This window comes from Macaca fascicularis, chromosome 15 (assembly GCF_037993035.2).
Source record: "Macaca fascicularis isolate 582-1 chromosome 15, T2T-MFA8v1.1".
NCBI classification, from domain to species: domain Eukaryota; kingdom Metazoa; phylum Chordata; class Mammalia; order Primates; family Cercopithecidae; genus Macaca; species Macaca fascicularis.
Window position 1 is genome coordinate 96,787,624 of NC_088389.1, and position 12,160 is coordinate 96,799,783.

The window sequence follows — 12,160 nt, forward strand, 5'->3', positions numbered from 1 at the left end:
CTTGGAAGAGTATTCAGGATTATCCTATATACGTCACTCAACATTGTCCTCTGTCCCTTTTATCTTTACCATGTCACCTTTCTTGTCAGCTGCAATGAGGTAGACATCCTGTGGATATCCTTAACTGCCATTTTTTTTTTCTTAAGAGACAGGGTGTCCCTGTGTCATCCAGGTTATGGTGCAGTGGTGCAACTATAGCTCACTGCAAACTTGAACTCCTGGTCTCAAGTGATCCTCTTTCCTTGGCCTCCAAAAGTGTTGGCATTATGGCCATGAGCCAACACACCAGACCTGGCTGTCATGTGCTTAATCCTCAAGTCACCTCACTAATTCAACAGATGAAATCACAATAATAAGAATGCCTTATTCACTCTGTCACACTCAGAGGGAGTGCCACGGCAAGACTGTTTATGTCCAGACATGTTACTGAGTTTAATAATATAGCCACTTGAGTTTCTATGCAAAGCATGGACTAACACACAGGTAGGGGAGTCAGGATGGATCTTAATACCAGCTGCCAAGATTTACCCAGAGTCATGCTTACCTCACACTCACATGCAAAATTTTCTTCCTCATGGTGAATTCTCTCTCAAGCACTCTGACTTATTTATTTATTTATTTATTTATTTATTTATTTATTTTATTAATTTATTTTTTTGGAGACAAAGTTTCACTCTTGTTGCCCAGGCTGAAGTGCAATGGCACGATCTTGGCTCATTGCAACCTCCTCCTCCTGGGTTCAAGCAATTCTTCTGCCTTGGCCTCCTAAGTAGCTGGGATTACAGGTGCCCATCACCATGCCCAACTAATTTTTTGTATTTTTAGTAGAGATGGGGTTTCACAATGTTGGCCAGGCTGGTCTCGAACTCCTGACCTCAGGTGATTCACCCGCCTTGGCCTCCCGAAGTGCTGAGATTACAGGCATGAGCCACCACACCCGGCCCAACCCTGACATTTTCTAACAGACTTCTGAGGATCTGTTTACCTAACTCTGCCCAGGCTGTGTGACGTGCCAGGTGGTGTATGCCTAAAGTTCAGTTTCAGGCTGGTATGAAGTATTCCCAATAGACTCCTTGGCTCCCATGATAACAAGACGGTGAAGTAGTCAAGTAGGCAGTAAGGATGAAGGCTCACTTGTCTTGCTCTATGACTGCTGTATCCACATCTTGGGTTAAGCCTGAGGTCTTTGGTATCCCCTGCAGACTACCTACCGATATCTACTCTCCTCTTCTTTTAGAAAATGAAAATTTAATTTTATTCAGAGTGACAATGTATTCTGCTTAAAAGTTGTGTATCCTAATCTCTCTTGTAGATAGGGGTGACCATACAACTAAGGTCCAGCCAATGAGATGGAAGTGGAAGTGGTTGGGTGGGGCTTCAGGAACTCTCCTTAAAGTGGAAAGAGACCCAAGCTCAGGTACATGTTTGCCCTTCTCCTCCCTCCTCCTTAGGTCCTGGAATTGGATACAATGGCCAAGGTTCTAAAAGTACTTTGTACCTTAAAGTGAACTTAAGGTTTGAAGGTAGGCACTAAGCAAGGATAGGGGTGCAGAAAGGTAAGAGGGAATCTGATTCCTCTGATAGGATTTGCTGTATCAGCCCTGGACTTGCTACTTCCAGACATTTATTACTAGAGAGAAAAGTAAACCTGTAATCATACTGGCTCTTGCTATTTTCAGTCTTCTGTTAGTTGGCACCTTCTTCTACTTAGAACTGATGAAGTCCTCTGGTGGTGAGCTGGGTTTGGAGCAAGTTTTCCTGGGATCCTATCCCCAGCTGCCCCATACTTATCTTGTGTCCTTGAGCAATTTATTCAAGTTCCTTGTGCCTGCTTAATTTCCTCATATGAGGAATAGAATAATTAGAGCACCTACCTCATAGTAATTAAGAGGATCAAATTAGATAATACTTATAAGGTCCTTAGAATAGTCCTTGGCACAATCTTCATTAAGTAAATGTTATTTTTGTTATGACCCGTATTATCATTACACATGAAAGAAGAACACCTGTTTGTGTATTGATTGTTTGGCTATCTTCAATGTTGCTATATCTACTGTTTCGTTTAAACTGCTCAAGTTCTACTCATCTGAGTCCTACATCACAGATGAAGGGGGAGCTCCTTGCTAGTAGCCTTTGCTTCCTCCTTACCTGTAGAAAGGTGAGAGTCGTAGGTGTGTATTTGTATACATGTTTCCTCCTTGATTTTCGACACCAAAGAATGGCCTGGTTTTAATAAAAATTATAGATCCAATAGTTTATCTTTAAGCTCAATGTCAGCAAAAACTCTGGCAAGCCTATAGTTTCTTCATTCCAGATTTTAAATTGCTTTGCAAACTTTATATCAATGTATCACTTCCACTCAGCATGAAAATATAGCCATCTCTGCCACACAGGGCAGGAGGAAGTGGCTGTTACAAAGCTTTTGCAGACATATGTCACTGTTTTGCAAGAAAAAAAACAAAACAAAACTGAAGGGCAGAGAGGCCCGCTTCAATCCAAAGGCAGAAAACCTCAAGCAGAAATCCATCCAGATGCCCCTCAAGTGACTCCCTTGGTGATGAAAATAGGAATGGTTGAAATTGAAAATGATGTGGGAAGAATGAGGCACCATCTGAAGGAGACACAAAAAACACGAAGCCCATGAATGCGATTTGTTCCCACTCCATTATTCAGCATCTGCTGTTGACCCTTTGTCATTTGCATCCTTTTGTGTTAGGCCACCTCAGAGATTCTGGTTTTCAGAGACAGATGATGAGTTCCAAACCCACTCTGAATAGGCCATTTGCTGACATTTGTTTCTCTAGCAAGGGTGAATGCATAGGGCTTGTTTGCAGCAGGACGGCTGCACATTGTCTTACTCCTGCCTGAGTACAGGGGCAGCAGCAAGACAATGGCCAGCCCTCGGGGGCAGCCCTTAGGAAGATCACCAGCCAGGTGCATGGCTTCCAGGCAGCCAGTTTGGGTGTATTTTCAGAAGGTGCTGGTTTACTTTCTCCTGGGTTTGCCTCTTGGAACAAGGCAGAAACAATGAAAAAGAGTCAGAGAAGAAGCAAATTATCCGTGGAAAACAAGGATCTGAGTTTAGCACTCTACTGGCACATTCTGAAGAGTACAGATACACATCAGGCTGGCCAAGTGGGTGTGCTGGGCAGGGTTCAAAGGAGAAAACTCCTCATGCATAGTGACCAGAATGCAGGCTTCACTCAATCCTGAACCAAAGGGCTCATTTCTGCAAAGCCAAATGGCCTGGCAGCTTAGCTGGAGACAAAACAAAACAAAAAATGCATCTCCTTCTAAGTCTGCAAAAACTAGGAAACATTTTTGTGCTCAGGGAGGTCCATACACTCAAAAGAAGCTGCCCATGGACCTGTTTGATATGCAGAGGTCACCGGCAGTACATGGTCTAATAAATGGTGAGGTAAAAATTCACAACAGCAACTATGTTTTTTTACCAGACTCTATGTGCTCCTCTGAGTCTTAGCCTTGCTGTCTTTTTGATGCTTTTGATAATTATTTAATTGGTCTTCAATCTAAATAGATGCTGTTTGAACTGCTTTTGGGGGCTGATGGAGAGAGTGACTGATTATACACCTCCCAGATGAGTAAATGCACCTTTTCCTTCTCTCTGATCACAAAAAAAAGGCAGCATTTTGGATGCATTGATAGACCTAAAGTAAGTGGGGAACTGAAGCAGTTTCCTCTGTAATTTTTGATATGTAAATGCTCTTTTTGGAAATATCCAGATATCTAATGGCAAAGCACAGCTTTGCAAATAAACAACGGAATTATGGACAGTTTGGGTGAGCTAAAGGGTAAAAATCACTGCTTTCTTAATTTTTGTAATAGCATAGTGTAAGAAAAAATGTGAATCTCTTAGACCTAATATTAAATAATTATACATCCTACATAAAAACTCTGTCTTTCACCTGGACTTGGCACTTCAATAATATTTAGTTGATTTCTCTAAAAACTTTGAATTCGGGCCATTTAAGTCTTGATGAAAGAATAGGATGCATTTTCTTTCTAAACTCAGACTTCTGTGCTGCTATCAAGTGAGAAGTTTTTAAAACACTATACAAAGACAAAGTATAGGGTTGTTATAATTGTTTATTTTACTAGTCACATCAATGATAATAATGTAGATAGCTAATCCCAAAATATCAATGTGTAAATGCCATGTATAATATGATTTCCTACAAAACGTAGCTGGGCATGGTGGTGGGCGCCTGTAATCCCAGTGACTTGGGAGGCTGAGCCAAGAAGAATCGCTTGAACCCACGAGACGAAGGTTGCAGTTAGCTACGATTGTGCCACTGCACTCCAGCCTGGGTGACAGAGCAAGACTGCATCTCCAAAATAATAATAATAATAATATTTTTTCAAATCAGGTCCTCTCTCTGGCTCAGCAGAGCTCAGAAATCCAATTGTTGCCATAGACTGGATTATACCCCTACCTTGTTAGTGATCTTGTTAGGCACTGGAATAGTCTTTAGGGGAACTCCTGTTTTATGTTATAGGATTCTCATTTGGCTATCAGGCAGAGTAATATAACACCTGTGTTCTTCCTGCAGTCCCAGCGGGTTAGGAGGATTAGTGAGATAATCCCATTGTAAAACATTTTGACCATCAAAAACAGAACTGGGAGTCATGGATCATACCCCTGAGAGAGCGAGGCCCATCACTGTATCTTTTGTGAAGCCATAACTAATCCCACATAGACCCTGTTGTCCCTTCCCCTGTGGTCTTATCACCTGCATACCCTTCTCTCTGGCAGTCATCAGAGCATGTTGTCAATGTGTCCTCAAGACACTGGGAGAATTTGAGGAACCATATCTTATTCATCTTGGTGGCACAGTGGGAGCTCAAGAAATGTTAGTTGAAGAAATGATTATATGCCCATCATTTCTATTATCAAAAAGTATTGCTTTGACTCAACATAATCTACTTTTGTGAATGCCATTCTTTTTATTTTGGTGTGAAGGGTATAAGTAGGGCTAGGTGTTGACTAGAAGAACCTGGAGCCAGCTTAGCTTCCCTCTGGTAACCAACGTTCACTTGTTTTAGCAAGAACCAGTTCTGAATTTTAACGAAACATTCTTCTTAATGTCATTGATTCCTCACGGGAGTTGGGAATGATGACCTACAGAACGGCCTGTGCACTTTGCTTTGGCCAAATGGAAGGTGATGCAGCTGATAGGAGAATGGAAGGAAACAAAAATATGTAGAGTCCCTACTATGTGTCATCATCTGTAACAACATGTTAGCTTGAATGGTGTCACACTGGTGATCTGCAGGTCCAATCTGGACTGAGATTACCTTTGATAGGCCCATGTATTTTTAAGAGATTTGATTTTGAATACTATAGGTCCAGCAGAACAGGTATAGCTCACTGGAGTCCCTATAACCCTGCCTATTATCTCACATGTGATTCATTTTACAAATTAATGTGACCTACAAGTCTCTGGCAGGCAGTCAAATTTGCACCATGATCAGTTAAACCACCTTTAAACTTTTCTTTTTATTATTATATTAAACACATGAAAGAGCTAAGGCCCAAGGCCACTTATCTGGTTAATGCTGTAGGCGGCCTTCTAAAATGGCTTCCAGTTGTCACCACATCCTGTTAGCCACTCCCTGTGTAATTCCTGCTTTTTCTATGGGGTCTGGATCTAATGACTTGCTTCTATACGTTTATAGAAGACGGCAAAAATAAAGGAAAGCTACTTCCAAGATCAGCTTATAAAAAACTGTAACTTCTGGGCCAGGCACAGTGGCTCATGCGTGTAATCCCAGCACTTTGGGAGGCCGAGCCAGGCAGATCACAAGGTCAGGAGTTCAAGACCAGCCTGGCCAATATGGTGAAACCCTATCTCTACTAAAAATACAAAAATTAGCCGGGTGTGGTAGCAGGCGCCTGTAGTCCCAGCTGCTCCGGAGGCTGAGGCAGAAGAATTGCTTGAACCCAGGAGGCGGAGGTTGCAGCGAGCCAAAATTACACCCCTGCATTCCAGCTTGGCGACAGAGCAAGATTCTGTCTCAAGAAAATAAAAAAAAAAAAGGAAAAAAGAAAAAACCATAACTTCTGTCTTGCTGACACTCTCTATTCAATCGTTTGCCCTCCTGGCTTGCTCACTTTGATGAACCAAGCTTTCATGTTAGAGAGGCCCACAAAGCAAGGAACTGAGGGTGGCCTTTGGCCAACAGCTATCAAGGAACTGAGGTCCTCAGTCTAACACCCCAAGAGGAACTGAATCCTGCCAACAACCACTGAATGACTTGCAAGTGAATTCTGCCCCAGTCAAACCATGAGATGCCTGTGGCTCAGCCTGCGCCTTTCTAACAGCCTTCTAAGAAACCCTGGGCCGATACCTCAATGGCAGCAGTGGAGAAATTCTGAAGCAGATGACCCTACCCAGCCATACCCAGATTCCTGACCCGTAGAAACTGGGAGATAATAAAAGTGTGTTGTTTTAAGCTGTTACCTTTGTGGAAATTTGTTGTATATTAATAGCCTTCTAAACAAATACAATGGCAGAGTAAGAAGTAAAACCTCAACCTCTGGCCTTCTATTCATCACTCAATGCACTGTAGATATTGACGGCGTGGAGCCCTGTTAATCTGTCACCAAATGTCTGTGCTATTATGCCCAGAGTAAAAGGGATCGTCCTCATTTTTAGGCCAGACGAAAGACTTCACAAGCATTAAAATAGCTCCAATTGATCAAAAATTAAACAGAGCAAGATAGAATTTAAAAAGGAACACAAGTCACTAGAGTGTTATGCTTGAAATTATTTCTGTGTTTAGGAAGGGAAGTTTGGTTCTTTAAAGTTACTTTCAGAGGAAGTTTGTCCATGTTGGGGAAAAACATATCCTTTTTCCCTCACCCCACTGTCCACAGCAGTGCGGGAGATTCTACCAGACCAGGAGGGAGCTGTGGATGGGAAAGTTCCACGTGGAACTGCTCAGCTGACCTTGATGTTGCTGGATCCCTGTGTCCGTCGGAAATGAACTGGAAGGGTGGGGTCGCGGGCCCCACAGCAGGCGCTCCCTCTGGTCTTCGCCTTTATCATCCTTCATGATTCTGTTTCCCCGCCTTGGCTTAAGGCCAGCCCTTCTGTCCTGCCGTCTTCTGAGACTGTGAATAATTCCCTCCCTTCATTTATATTGCTTCTGTGAAGTGTAACTTTATCATGTTCCTCTAGAGCCTTCTCTTTTTCTAGGTTATATAAATTTAGCTCTTCACTCTTTTTTCATAACTTGCACTCCAATTCTCTTGCTAGTTTATTAATTTTCCTTCATTTCTTGCACATATGCACAGGTACACACCATTTTTGCATAGTAAAGGGCCATGGGAAACAGGAATGAAGAAAATACGAAAATGTCAAAATTTAAACTGAGAAAGGGGGAAACAGGAAATGTCTTTAGACTAATAGTAAATGCATAGAAACTTGTTTGGGAAAGGCTCATGAAAAGAATGTCATTTAAAAAAGGTTATGGTTTTTGGAAACTATTCAGTTTCTCCCTCCAGATAGAGAGTTCTAATTAAAATCAGCCTATAAGATGTTTTCAACATGTGTCGAGGGCTGGGCCATGAGCGATCTTTCTCTGGCACTCCTTTTCTCCCTTTTCCCACTCTAATCTTTTCTCTCCCCAGTAAAACAAAAACAAAACTCACTTGCACCCAGCTGATCTCAATGACTCAAACGAGTTCCAAAACACAGAGAGCCACAGAGAAGCCACACTCCTTCAGGTGAAGGACAGGGCATGGGCACTGACTCTACCCTCCCCACCCACCCCACTGCCTCAGGGTAACTGCACAGCTCTCCCTGTGTGTTTAAAGTCTGTAGATTGTTATGGAGACAGATGCCCTCCCTCCCTTGCCTCTGAGCTTCTCAGCTCGCAGTACCTGCATCTGGGGGTCACACCTGGGGTTGCTTTATTGCACTACAGGAAATACTTGAGGCAGAATCAATGAATCTATGCCTTGTTTTTGTTCTTCTAGAAACACACTCAAAACCCAAGTTCCTTTTCTCTTATGATTTGAAAAGCTTTGTTTTATTTTTATCTCCCTTTTTCTGGCCTCCTTAATGTTTCTGTTTTAAGGAGTTGAAAATAAAAATGACCCAGGACTTTTATGTGGCCACTTCTAGCATTAGGGGCTCTCAAGAATGATTGCCTTCTAGGCTTTCTCTGTTACAATAGCAAGGCACTTGGCACTGTGTGGATTGAGACACGACTAACACAGGATGAAATCTGGGCAACAATAACATGCTTTTAACGAAATATTATGGTTACACATTTACTTCAGATCCCAAGAACTTCCCAAGCTTTTACTTTATACTATCTGCAAAATGTGGTTATCCCTCTTCTACTGGTGGACACCCTGAACTGCAAAGTGGTTCTGAGACTTCCCTTTACTACATTGTTGACTGCAGCCCGAGGCTGGAAGCCAGGGTCCCAGTTCTCTAGAACTGTCACCTGATGTAGCTGCCCTATGGGGGGGAAAATCATGGGACCTTCTGCCATTATGTATCCTTTAGATCTTAGGCTGTTACTTGTGTTTTAAAGTGTTTATACTTACTTTAAGAAGGTGGGACTTATCTTTGCAGGAATCAAAATGTTATACTAACAAATGCCAAATTGTATTATTCAAGACCTACAATGGCTTAGCCTGATGAATAAGTCCTATGGGTTTACCTAATTTGATTTTACTAGGTCCTTGTGTTTTGCAGCTGACCTCAGCTGGGTTGTCCATGGTTCCACTGGGCAACCAGGAGAGATGGAGGCAGGTGGTAGTTAAAGATACCAGGGTTGGCATGCATTGCATGTGGCCTGACTTTAAGCAGGGGAAGAAAAAGGTCCATGAAGGTTATGACTTGTACTCCCCCCAGCAGCACCCCCACCTGTCCACTAAAATTCATATGCTGAAGACTTAACTCCCAGTACCTTAGAATGTGACTATATTGGAGGTAGGGTCTTTAACAGGGTGATTAAGTCAAAATGAGGCCTTTTGTGTGGGCTGTAATCCAATCTGGCTGGCGTCCTTACAAGAGATTAGGACATACAGAGAGAGACACTGGGGATACAAATGCACAGAGAAAAGACAGAGATAAGAAACAAGCACACAAGGAGAAAGATGGTGGGAATCGAGTGAGACAAAACAAGAAGTCCAATCAATGTCTCAGGAATCATCAGATGCAGCCAAGAAGACAGCCCTGAAGTATAGCAGGTGGTAAATTCTGTTGACCACAGTTTTCAGCCCTTTGGCTTATGAAGCATACTCTTCCTCTAGTAAACGGGCATGACCAGTAAAAACTACCAAGTCTAATATACACTTTTCCCATCCCATGTGCAATAAAATAGATCCTGTCTTTTCTCTGTGAGCAGGAGAGCAGGACGCAACTAAGCAAGAAGGAGGTTCTTAGGGAAGCAGAAAGAAGGCAGATGAACAAACCAGGTACCTTCAGTGTTAAGATGACCTCCAAAGAGCAGAAAGGGGATGCATTGGTGCCACAGGTTACACACATCATGTCTGTGGTAGACAGAGTAATGTGCCCCTCAAAAGATGCCCGTGTCCTGATCTGCTGAACGTGTGAATATGTTACCTAAGTGGCAAAAGGGACTTCATAGATGTGATTAAGGACTCAGGCCTTGATGTTAGAGTTATCCTGGATTATTCAAGTGGATTCAATGAAATCACAAGGGTCTTCAAAGAGGGAGGAAAGAGAATTGCCGAAGGAAAATGTAATGTGACAATACAACCAAAGGTTGGAGTAATGCACTGTGAAGATAGAGGGAGGGGCCATGAGCCAAGAAATGTGGGCAGCCTCTAGAAGCAGGAAAAGGCAAGAAAATAGGTTCACTTCTTGAGCCTCCAAAAGGAACCAGCCCTGTCAACATGTTACTTTAGCCCAAAAAGACTGATTTTAAACTTCCAACCTCCAGAAATGTACTATAATAAATTTGTGCTGTTTCAAGCCACTAAGTTTGTGGTAATTTGTCAAAGGAGCAATAGGAAACTAACACAATGCCTTTGGCCCTCCCCTCCCCTCCCCTCCCCTTCCCTCCCCTCTCCTCCCGTCCCCTCTCCTCCCCTCTCTTCCCCTCCCATCCCTTCCCCTGCTCTCCCCTCTGCCCTCCTCTCCTCCTCTCCAGTCTCTTCCCCTTCCCTACTGTCCTCTTTTCTTCACCACCAAACCCCCTCCCCCTTTTCCCTTACCCACTGAGCCCTTCTTCTCAACCTTCCACACTGGCTTTCTGGCCATTGTGAATCATGAATTGGCAGAGGCTGCCCTGAGGAGAGTGCTGTGTGGCCCCTCTAGCCTGTGGATGCTCACCCTGGTCACAGCTGTGAAGGTCTCTTTAGGACCAAGGGTCCAGGTGCCCTGCGACAGCTAACTTTCTATCACCGACATCCTGTCAGCCTGGACCCTGGACAACTTCAAAGTACATAGCAAAAATTTTACCTGAGCCTGGTAACTTCAAATGAATTGCTATTTTATGTATTGTAAGAAAATTTGTTCCAGATACCTTGCTCTGGGCTTTAGAGGCAATAGACCTTAGATGCAACTGTGCAAAGTTGGCACTATTTTTATTCCCATTTCTCAGATGAGAGAACGGATTCGCAGAAAGACAAAATAGCTTGTCCAAGATTGCAGAAACCAAGGCCTACCTAACTTCAAAGATTCACAGAGACAAATGCTTGTGAGGTGAAGATTCTTGTTAGGCAATAATCTGTAATCTGATGTTTATATGCTGTCCACTAGGTGAAGCATAGCAGGAACCTCACTACGAGCACAGTGATTTTATATGATTTGCTTTATCCATGGTTCTGATTTGGGCAGCAGTTTGGTTTAATGAGCTTTGGAGTTAGAGAATGCTCATTGAGTGCCAGTTCTAGCTGTGAGATTTTGAACAGTATAGCAAAGTGGCTATTAAAATAAAATTATGCAAACCTTCAGTTCAGCACTCCCATCCCTGGGAATATAGTCCTTAGAAATAAAAGGGCCAATCACATAAAACTACAATACAAGGATAATTACTTCAGATTTGTTTATAGAAGAGGGAAAAAATGAAAAAAAAAAATGAATGCTTATCCTAGCGGAATGGCTGAATAAATGGCCTATATCCAAACCATGGACTATTATGCAGCCATTAAAACAATGAGCTAGATCTAATTTGGAAAAAAAATCCACAAAGTATTATATAGTGAGCAATAAGATAAAGGTAAGTGTATATAACACAAAACAATTTCTATCAATTTCTATAAGTCAATGACAAACCCTCTGTGTTTGAGATTATATAAGCGTGGGGGGAATGTATTAAATGATGTCACCAGACAAAATATAACATTCATTCTTAATTTTTTAAAATTGCAATAAAATAATGTTAGACAAATCAAATCTATAGCAACATCAAGTAATTCAGTCATAACCCCAAAACTAGCATTATCTTTAATGGGAAGCACTAAAATAGTTCCATTGTAGTCAGAAATAGAACTTGACATGTCACAGATAACACAATTGGGGAAGAGAAAGGAATCACAATTCTTAGAGTTATGAAAAGAGTAGAAAAGAGAAAGGAAAAAATATTATTTACAGAGGCTATGACTGCATACTTGGAAAACAAGAAAACTAACTGAAAAGCTATTACAATCAATAAGAATTCAGAAAAGTATTAGGGGTATAGAAATAATAGATAGAAACATTAGCTTTCATACGTACCCATACATATGCACATATATGCAATAATCACATAGATGATATAATGTAAGAAAAGACCACATCACTATAGCAACCAAGACAGGAATTAAGTTAATAAAAATATGTAGGACCCATAATAAAATGTTTATAATAATTCTGAAGCCTAAAACAACTTTTTAAAAATGGAAATACAAACACATACCATGACAATGATGTGAATTTTTCATGTTCATTTATAGTTGTGATGCAATCCCAAGGAAAATACCCAAAAGCCTATTTTAACAAAAACTAGATAGTGTCATTCTGAAGTTACATGGAAACATAAATCAGAATAACCAGAAATACTCTGAAAAAAAAAATGGTGAGACACAGGGAATTAGCCATAGTAGATATTAAAACATATTAAAAATCCTCTATTATTAAAACAGTATGGTAATAATATATGAATAGGCTGAAGG